The sequence below is a fragment of the Lepisma saccharinum genome, chromosome 22 (genome assembly GCF_977018435.1).
Source record: "Lepisma saccharinum chromosome 22, izLepSacc3.1, whole genome shotgun sequence".
In the NCBI taxonomy this organism is placed as follows: domain Eukaryota; kingdom Metazoa; phylum Arthropoda; class Insecta; order Zygentoma; family Lepismatidae; genus Lepisma; species Lepisma saccharinum.
The window spans coordinates 15,207,858-15,217,900 of NC_139250.1; positions in this window are offsets into that span (position 1 = coordinate 15,207,858).

Here is a 10,043-nt window from a genome sequence, read left to right on the forward strand (position 1 = left end):
CTGGGCATAGGTGATTTCTCATTCATTTATGTCCTGTAATAGCCGAGATTAACTAAGTTTTAACCAGTCTTAAGAACTTGGAAAAAATGTTGAATGTGGATGGTATTAAAACATCACGAATATTTTGAGGACCGCAAGACATCATCTGTAGTACGGGCAAATTATTCTAATCGTGGTCATTAGTGACAACGCTAATTAGTAAAAGACATTCAAAGTTGATTCAAGATTTGGTTGGTTGGTTGATTTGATGTTTTAAGTCCACTTTATGCACAGTAAGGCTAATCAAGATTGGACTTATAGTTTAAAGTGCCTCCACTGGGTATCGAACCCGGGACCAAAGGTGATCGAAGAAAACCCGTCACTACATGTCAGTTGTTGTGGATTCATCGCGGTTTCTTACTATTCACGGACTTGAATTTCGAGATGAGTCTGAGGAAACCTTAACAAAGGGAATTTCTTCGATACTCTGGAAGTTAATGAGGGGATATTATTTGGAAATGTATTGAACTTGAACCTTAAAATGCAAATTACACTTAAAATTTGATTCAAAGCATATCGCGGGCAGGTAAAAGAACGCTTATTATGATTTGCCACTCTTCAATCATTAGATGCAGGTTCGCTCTTTCTCGTACATATCAAAATCGAAGAACTTCTTCCCACAAACTCCATAGGTGCCTGTAATTGTGTAGCACAGACATACGTTGGAATGGTAGAGTGTTGAGTAAGTAATGCCAGGGTCAGAATATTTCTTAAATTATGAGATAACTGAAACCTTTGTCTGATTTTTATCCTGTGATAACATTTCCCTGAAAGGTGAAACACAAATTTTGCCCAAAACTCTTCAGCGTTACGAAGATGGTTGTCCTTAAAATCTTGCTTGAGCTTGCTCGAAACAGGATGCTGGATGCAGACTGCCTCATTTGGCTGTTCTTGCCATTGAGAAGAAATGTCAAGTCCTGGACGTACCAAAGGTGGGCAATGTGTTCTCCAAAGCACACAGAGCAGAATTCTCCTACAGGAGAAGTGCCTTACATTGTTTCTAATACTCAAGAAGATTCATTTCTTCCAACGTCATGTTTATTTTGCAAGAAAATTAAACTCTTCGAAGCATTTTTTCGTCATTTATATTATTATCTTATAACTTAAATATTTATATCAGTAGTTTCATCTCAAGAAAGATGACGAAATATAAAATTATGAATGTCTTCTAATACTGAAATAGGCCACTAGAGACAACGCAACTTACCAATAAAAAAGAATTAATGTCTTTATTAAAACGAATCATGTGGAGATAAACTCGTAATCAAGAAGTAAATTCAGGCAGTAAATGTCCACTCTAAATAAAAGACAAACACAAAACACCATACATGAATATAATAATAATAATAATAATAATTATTATTATTATTATAAGTATTATTATATATGTGTATATATATATATGTGTGTGTGTAGTGTTTTCGGGCGTTTTAATGTGACTGCCCCCTTACAATATTTTGTTGCCCCCCTTCCGCCCCGCCCCCCCGTCACATTTCCCTGGCACCGTCACTGGTTGTAAGTAAATTTATTAGGATGAGGAAAGTAACATTAGCTGTTGACAGTGTTGCACCAAAGGACGTGATATGTGCTACTGTTTGTATAAATTATAGGAAATTTAAGCAAAAACTTATAATAGTTGAGACTTGAGAGTTGTTTCCTTCATTTGATCGTAGGAAGAGGTTTTCTGAGACAGAGTGGGATTATTTTACACATGCATGAGAAAGGGTGGTGGTTTAAAGATAGAGACGTATTTTGCACATTTTTTAAAAGTTCAGATAAAACGAGAATTTAGCCTTACTGTTATGAAAAGAAATAACGCAGTACAGGGAAAGAATAACTTCACATTTCTCGCACTTGGTGGGATGCAACATACATGCACAACAGTATTGCAGGAAGTCTATGAACGAGGATGAAAAGTGATATGTGAAATTTGACTTAGGTGTGGGTGAATTAGTGGATTCTAATATTCTTATGGTTGATATTGTTTATTTAAGTCCACTTGATTCACAAATAGGCTAAATCGCGAACCTACCTACAGTTTAAAGTGCGATCCGATCCACTTTGTGCCTCCATTGGGTATCGAACGCGGGGACCCTTGATTACAAGACCTCGACGTTATTACAACGCCATCGGGGAGTTATCCATTTACACAATTTTTTGATTTCAATAACACGTTATATGCATAATCTGATAAATGTGCACTTTTGGTGCATCTAAACATATTTTTTTCAACTATAGCATGTTGAAAAGAATCATTGAAGTTGGGATTTTTATTACTTCAGGAGGCACGGCTCTGTAAATGTGCGATATAAAATATATGCAGGTTTGCCTTCCATACGTGGTGGTTTTGTCACGTTTCTTCGCTTCGTACAACATACACTTTTGCAGGAAAGGCTTCTTGCATCCTCCTGGGACCTTGCTCTAGCTAAACAAAAAAATATATTTGTTTAGCATAATCGAGGGTTACTTTTTCCTGCCGAACAAGGATTTTATTGCGATCATACGGCTTTGAATGACAGTATCAATGAAGATTTATGTACACTACTACTTATAATAACGAGCATAAACTTTTAATCAGGATCTTTATTTTTCGTCAACTGGATGTAACATCCTTTTTTGTTATTCAGCAAATATTCAATTCATCACCTTTTTTGACATTAAACTTCTTGCCAGGACAACTGTTTTTATGCAAATTTTGGCGATCTTAACTACACGTAAGCTAGATATTAGCTAATATTTGTGCTGTTATATTACTATTCTTCTACAATCTTTGTAACATTTCATGTAATAATAATAATAGAATTGATTAATTTACATATTCAAATGAATAGACCTATGAATTATATTAATGTATTAATTTACACATTTGTTTAATTGTTGACGTTAATGTCATTATTATCATTTTTTCTTAAACACTTGACTCGGACACCCTCCCCCGACATATATTTCTAGGTGCGTGTCTGCCGAAGGATAAATTAGATCAAGCGGTGGTGGTACCAGATTTAGAGGCTAAAGAGAAAACACAGAAGTATGTGCGTCATAAGAAACAGCACAATATCACAAAGAAACACTTTTTGAAACTTATTGCATAGAAGATGTTTAACAATGTTAAGAACAATAAATGTAATATACTAAGTATTGAAATTTTAAATAGTCTTTTGTGTTCGTACTACACATTTAAAAACTTTTTTCTTGCTCCCGAGTGCCAAGCTTAGAATTTAAAGAAGAAATGTACATTTTCATAGTGCACGGAAGTTCGACATTCAGAAAGAAAGAAGGTCTAGTAAAAAACATTTCAAAACTTCCAAAAGGTATAGCAGTAATGAAAAGAGCACTCTTGTATGGAAGCCAGAAAAACCACAAGGTAGATTTTATAAGATACCTAGCAGTCAGTAACCAACAAATTGCATTTTTAATATTCATGTCCTCATTATTAACGAACCTTATTTATTCTCACCACGCAATGGGTAAAATATTTGGAGCTTTATCCCACTTTCCGGAAAAATATTTCGTGTTTCTGCTTCTTTTGACTTTTGTTGGCATGATATCCCGGATCACTTTTTCGAAACGAGACGAGACAAAACGAGACGGGACGAGACGAGACGAGACAGAACCCTTCGAGACGGGACACGAGACGGGACAAACGAATATTTTCGAGACGAGACGAGACAGCATTTTCACGAGACGGGACGGGACAGACCAAAGTCTCGTCTCGTCTCGTCTCGTCTCGTGGGCAACACTAACCCCACACTCCCCACAAGATATCATTGATCTGCGAGACCACCATGCCATTGTTGCGCTATGTTATTTCAACGGAGGATTTTTCGTGTGTTTACACACAATGTAAAAGGATAATTACAGTACATTAAAACTCTGAGGAGATAGTAGTGGAATCTGTAATCACTTTGTAAAGAGTGTTAGGCAAACTGTCCATCACCATTGGAATGAAGTTTCCTGTTAATCTCTCGGTCTTTTCCCGAGTTACAAATGCCTGTTTTTCTCGGCAACGTATAGAAATCAGTCTTATTTTCATCTCGGTCTTGAGCTAAAAGCCTGGATCATGTGTCGAATCGCCAATTTATTGATACATAAATGCAATATACACAATGCGAAAAATGTTCTGGTACTCTTTATAAGTTGGTTTGCTATGGCGATATAAATTGATAATAATCCACAAGAGCTACTAAATATAAATGTGGCATATTCACAAATGCTTAATATTTCACTTGTATCTCTCTTTTTCTATTCGTAGTGGTCCTCGATGCTATCCGAAACCGACAAGCAAAGATACTGCAGTACAGTCCGACCGCGGAGGACGAGACTAGCTGGAGAGAACGAATCTACACAGTACAAGGGAGGTAGGTAGAGACGTGCGCGAAACAACGCTGCAGGTTTCAGACCTGCACCTCGTTTGTATGCATTCTTTTGTTTTGTTTATCTCTCGCTTTGTTGTTTGTGATGGCTGTTACAACTCTTAACTCTCCTCTTTACGTATTTTTACCAGCAACGTTACCATGTGTGAAACTTCAGTGTTGTTTTAGCAGCAGACGACTATCACGGAACCTGTATCCCTTATCCGATCCACCCCTATTTAGCCAGTGGACTCGCCCAGTTAGCGAACCTGCACTTGCGTCAATGGCCCTAAATAGCGTAGATCCTATTTCCCTGTCTGCATTCCACTTGCAGCCGACGCCCCTATTTTGTTATTGGACTCGTCCAGTTGGCGCATGCGCACTTGCGTCGATGGCCTTAACTAACGTAGAACCTACTTCCCTGTGTGCATTACACTTACAGCCTGTTTTGCAACTGGACTAGGCCAATCTGCGGATGCGTACTTGTGTCTATAGTCGCGACTAAGGCAGACGGACTATATTTGAAGTTCCAGTAAATATTGAGTGAGAATAAGAGCTCGCAATATAGTTCCAGGAAGAAACCTGAGCAAGAGCCTACACGATGGGAGGAAGTCGTGAGATGACGTTCTTGATTAATGGTGGAAAGGAAAAACCTCCGGAATCCCTAATTTGTGTAATCTCGCACGTTGAGAGTGATGTACGTCCTCTCTAGAAGAGTATCTCTGAAGCTAGACCTTGCAGCCCCTAATTTGCATTTCTCACCTTGATAGCCTGATTTTCAGACAGTTTCCTGGTGCATATACTTCACACTACCGGAAGTCAAGTCCATTATTCCTTACACACTCTTTCAAATCTCAACTAACTGCAATGAAGTTCAAGAATTATTAAAATCTGTTTCAAGTTCCAAAGCTACCACTCCTAATGATATTCCTGCGATATTTCTGAAACATTTAGCCCATATCTTATCCAAACCAATAAGCACAATCTTTAATAAATGCTTTTCCGAAGGTGTGTTTCCTTGTACATGGAAGCAAGCAAATATAGTCCCTATCCTCAAACACGGAAACAAAACTCATGTCACTTCCTATCGGCCGATTTCCTTACTTCCTGCACTTGCACTGCTAGCTGAAAAAATCATTTCTAATCGTATCCTTGCACATGTTTCTCCGTTTCTCTCTCCCACTCAACACGGTTTTCTCCCGCATGCTTCCTGTGACACAAACCTTGCTTGCTTGCTTACCAAAGCAGTTAACTGCCTGAATGCCAAGCAAGACATGGATGTCGTATACTTAGACTTTTCCAAAGCCTTTGACTCTATCTCTCACACGCAACTCATCCACAAATTATCGAATAGATTCAATATTCACGGAGTTCTTCTTAAACTACTTTCATCTTACTTGCACAATAGAAGGCAAAAGGTTATCGTATCTGGTTGCTCTTCGTCGTGGCTCCCTGTAGTTTCCGGTGTGCCCCAAGGAAGTTCTCTGGGGCCCCTGTGTTTCTCTCTCTTCATGGATGACATTCACGAATATATTTCTTCCGAATGTTCAGTATTATTGTATGCTGACGACTGCAAATTATTCCGAAACATTACCTCACTTCAGGACACATGCTATATCCAAGACAATCTCAAACACATCGAACGCTGGTGTCAAGACTGGAATCTCAAATTAAATCCGGATAAATCTGTTGTCATGAGGTTTACCCTAAAATCCAATAACACAGTGCCATCCTACAAGTTATGCAACCAGGTTATTCCGTTCGTACGACAGCACAAGGATCTTGGTGTCATTTTTGATAGCAAACTGACTTTCAACCATCACATAGACTACATAACTTCGAAAGCGATGAAAACACTTGGACTAATTTACAGATTTACAGACGTAACACACGTTTCTGCCCTCAAAACCTACTTTACAATGTGTGTTGTTCCTATTCTTGAATATGGCTCCTGTATTTGGTCAATGGCATGTGAAAGCAATTTAAAGAAATCAAACAAAGTAGTAAGTTTCTTCGTCAGAATAGTCAAACACAGATGCCCAGCCCTTGCAAACTTCTCCAAACAAGAAATTCTATCCACTCTACAAATTCATGACCTTTCTCTTCGCCGTCAACTCTCAGATTTAACACTACTCTTCAGAATCATTAATGGACAACTTTTCACCAGCGAACTCTTGCCACTTCTTAATATCAGAATCCCACGTCCCAACAGTAAATGCAACAACTTCTTTTACATTAAATCTTCAAGGCTATCTTTAGAACAAAGATCACTTCTCTACAGGCTACAAACCATTTACAACTCATTAAATGATGCTCCGGGTTTCCATTTATCAAAGCAGACTTACAGAGCGGCGTGCATAAAGCAGCTGAAGAGTAAATAATATTATTTTTGCCCTAGTTGTTATTATTCTTGTTATATATGTATATGTGTGTGTATGTGTCCATCTTATTATTTTGTTTATTTCTTTTCCGGTTGATATCCTGATGTAAAATGGATTTTTCTGTATTCAGGACTTTTCAAATAAATAAATACATAAATAAAAGAGTTTCGTTCCTTTGGGTTTTTGTTTTAAGTCCAGTTTATGCACAGATAGGCTAGTCGGGAATAGTCCTAGAGTTTAAAGTGGAATCCGAACCACTATGTGTCTTCTGTTGGCGCATGCGCAGTGCACAGAAAAAAAACATAAGTTCGTTCGAATTAAGAAATCATATTTGGTTTATCTTTTCGGTAACTATAGACAGAAAGTTTATTAAATTTTAAATTTGATCACTATGAACAAAGTCTTTGCTAATTAAACGAATGTTTTATTTTTGCTTTGCAAAATAATTACTAAAGGAATTTGGTCCTGGTGATCATTTGTTTGTTGACCATTTAAACCAATGTTTGGTTGACGGAAACAACTTTTGTGGTTGGATCCGAGCTGCTTGTTACTTCGGCTTGGAACCACCGTGTCGCTAGTTACTGGTTGCTTGTCATTTGGAGATGATAGGACGACAAATGTTCCAGATTAGGATCCTGGGTTGAATGTTCGTTTTCTGATCTATATCATCAATGCATTGTTAATCCTTATTGTCGCGATTGGTATACAAATACCCATCACACTTTCAAACACTGGTAAAACAGACATACAGCTAAACCGATACCGCATTGAAACAATTTAGCTGAATATCATGATCAAAGTTGTTACTCTTATGAAAATTTTCTACTTGAGCCAACAAATGAGCAACTTGTGTTACTTCAGTGCTGACGTTCAGAAACTGCCTCCGAAGAGATCATTCACTGTACAAATCATGTTAGTAATATACGTAATATAACATTGGAGATTTGTTTAATATTCGCATTTAATTTACACTGGGACATTTTTTTAAAATCAATGAACTGTTAAAGTGACATTACAAACTCTTTCGATCTCAAAGCTTAGACTTTCCCCCCAGACCGAAACCGCAGTTTCCCCCAACTTCCGCTAGATGGCACGCAGTTCTCTCTGTGTACCCTGGGAGGAAGATAACACGCAGAATCAGTTCATGTTTTAATGGGGCTTAGTGGTTAAATATGACTACTGCTCTGAACGTAGAACTAACGCCAGCAATTGTACTTTGGCTGTTTTTAGAAGTTCTGTATCGCTCCTTTTTCTCGTAGTTTCCTGAAACAATTTGTCTTGAGAGAAAGTTCTTTTGCGCATCAACTTGAGTAATAAGGTGTGATGTTCGACTTTGCAAAGCTTGTTTCGGAAACTTGCAAATCAAGGCAGCGATATAAAATTGGTATGACTATCAAGTTTCATCCCTACTTTTTCACACTTGGAGAGACGGGGTGGGGAGGACAGACTTTCTTCTGTGCGTGGACATTGGACGATTTTAAAACATTTGAATGTGGCACATCTTCAAAAAAAATGTATTTTGATATTTAAACTAATATTATTACGTGATACACACAATGCTTTATTATCCAATAAATAGGAAGTTTAAATATTCGGGTAGGAATTATATAAATTGAAATGTTGTACTGAAATGAATATTAATTTGACCTAGTGGCGCAGGGCAGTATGGGAAATGTACCCGAAATAACATGAGGTTCGGTTAGCCGTAAAACTGTGTTTAATACTTTTGATGGGCTTATTAACATGGGGAATTAAGAATGGTTAATTAATAGTTTGTGTGTGTCTGTCTGTGTCTGTATGTATGACCCTCCACGACCACCATGGGAGACGACGTGAGAACGAAGTATATATCTATTTTGACTTATTTGACGTCACTTGTGCCGACCTCCGTGGCAGAGAGGTTAGTACAGAGCGCTACGACGTCAGGGGTCCCGGGTTCGAATCCCGGCCTGGTGTTGTTTTTCAGTGTCTGTTCATCAATTTCATCACTCATCCTCATCTTCGCGGATAGCCAAAAGGGCAGAAGAGCGAATAAAAATAAACCAAATCAAATTTGACGTCACTTTTCCATCTCTTATAATGTTAATGGCGGCGAGGAAGATGAAAAGGAAATCTCCATTTGCCCCCACCATACACTGTTTCTAGCAAACAGAGTCTACTTTTGAACAGCGTGAGAATTGTTATTTTCGGCGAAAGGAAATTATTTTTGTCGCTGCCAGGGATATTCCAAATAAAATGGAATTGAAGGCATGTGACAAACACAATTGAAAAAATCATTCGTGTCCAGTTATCAGAGAAAAGTATGCAGCCTTGTGGATAAAAGAAGGGGACCATTTTACTACTAATCAACCTCACCAAGGCAACACGCTCATTTCAACTTCGAAAAGTGCTGATATTTTACGTGTATTGACGTTCCCACCAAACTCGTAGGTTAGACGGAGATTAAGTTTGAACTTAGCAATATAAATTTAGTTAAGTTTTTGGTGATACTATAGTGCGCGTCAAATCTCCTGCATATGGCGATAGCCAATAGTAGCCCACTGCAGCGGTGCCAAGTCGAAATCTCACTTGGAAAAGAGAGCGTGGTTGAGCGAAACGCCTTGTCACGGCGAGCTCGGAACATTTGATAATATAACATATAATAAACTTATTTGGAGAAAAGAATATACCTGATTATGTCAGAGGGCCTGCCAGTGGTCCTCGTCACTCCAACAACTGCCGTCGTTGTCCTCATCGTCACTGACCACACTACTTTCGCCCTCTGTGTCACTGTCCTTCAAATGTATTATAATTGGGTCCAAAATTTCGTCCCGACCTATCTCCCTTACAAAATCCTTTTCCTGTAATTGTTGTGCATGTTTAACCCAAGCGGCCCATTGTTCTTGTTTTACATTGTCAAGTTCTTCGTTAACAAGAGTACGTTATCTTTTTGGCAGTAGGAAATTCGCCGTGATCGTAAAATTCAAAGACGGTTCTACGAACTCCGTCTTTTTCAAAGTCATCTAAGTTTGTCGTTCTTTTCGGTACGTTAATGTGCTTTCTAGGTGATTGAAACATGCCCCGATCCACATTGCTTTTCCACAGAACATATCCGAGAAACGGTAGCTTGATTCACACCACACGCTTAAGCTGTTAGAGCCTGGCACTTCTTACAGTCAATTTTACTTCTCTCTTCTTCACTCGAACATTTTTTAAAAAAATTGTACACCTGAAAAATCACCTGTCGTGCCTGGATTCGTACAACACTGTATTTTTCCCTCTTCTCTCGTTA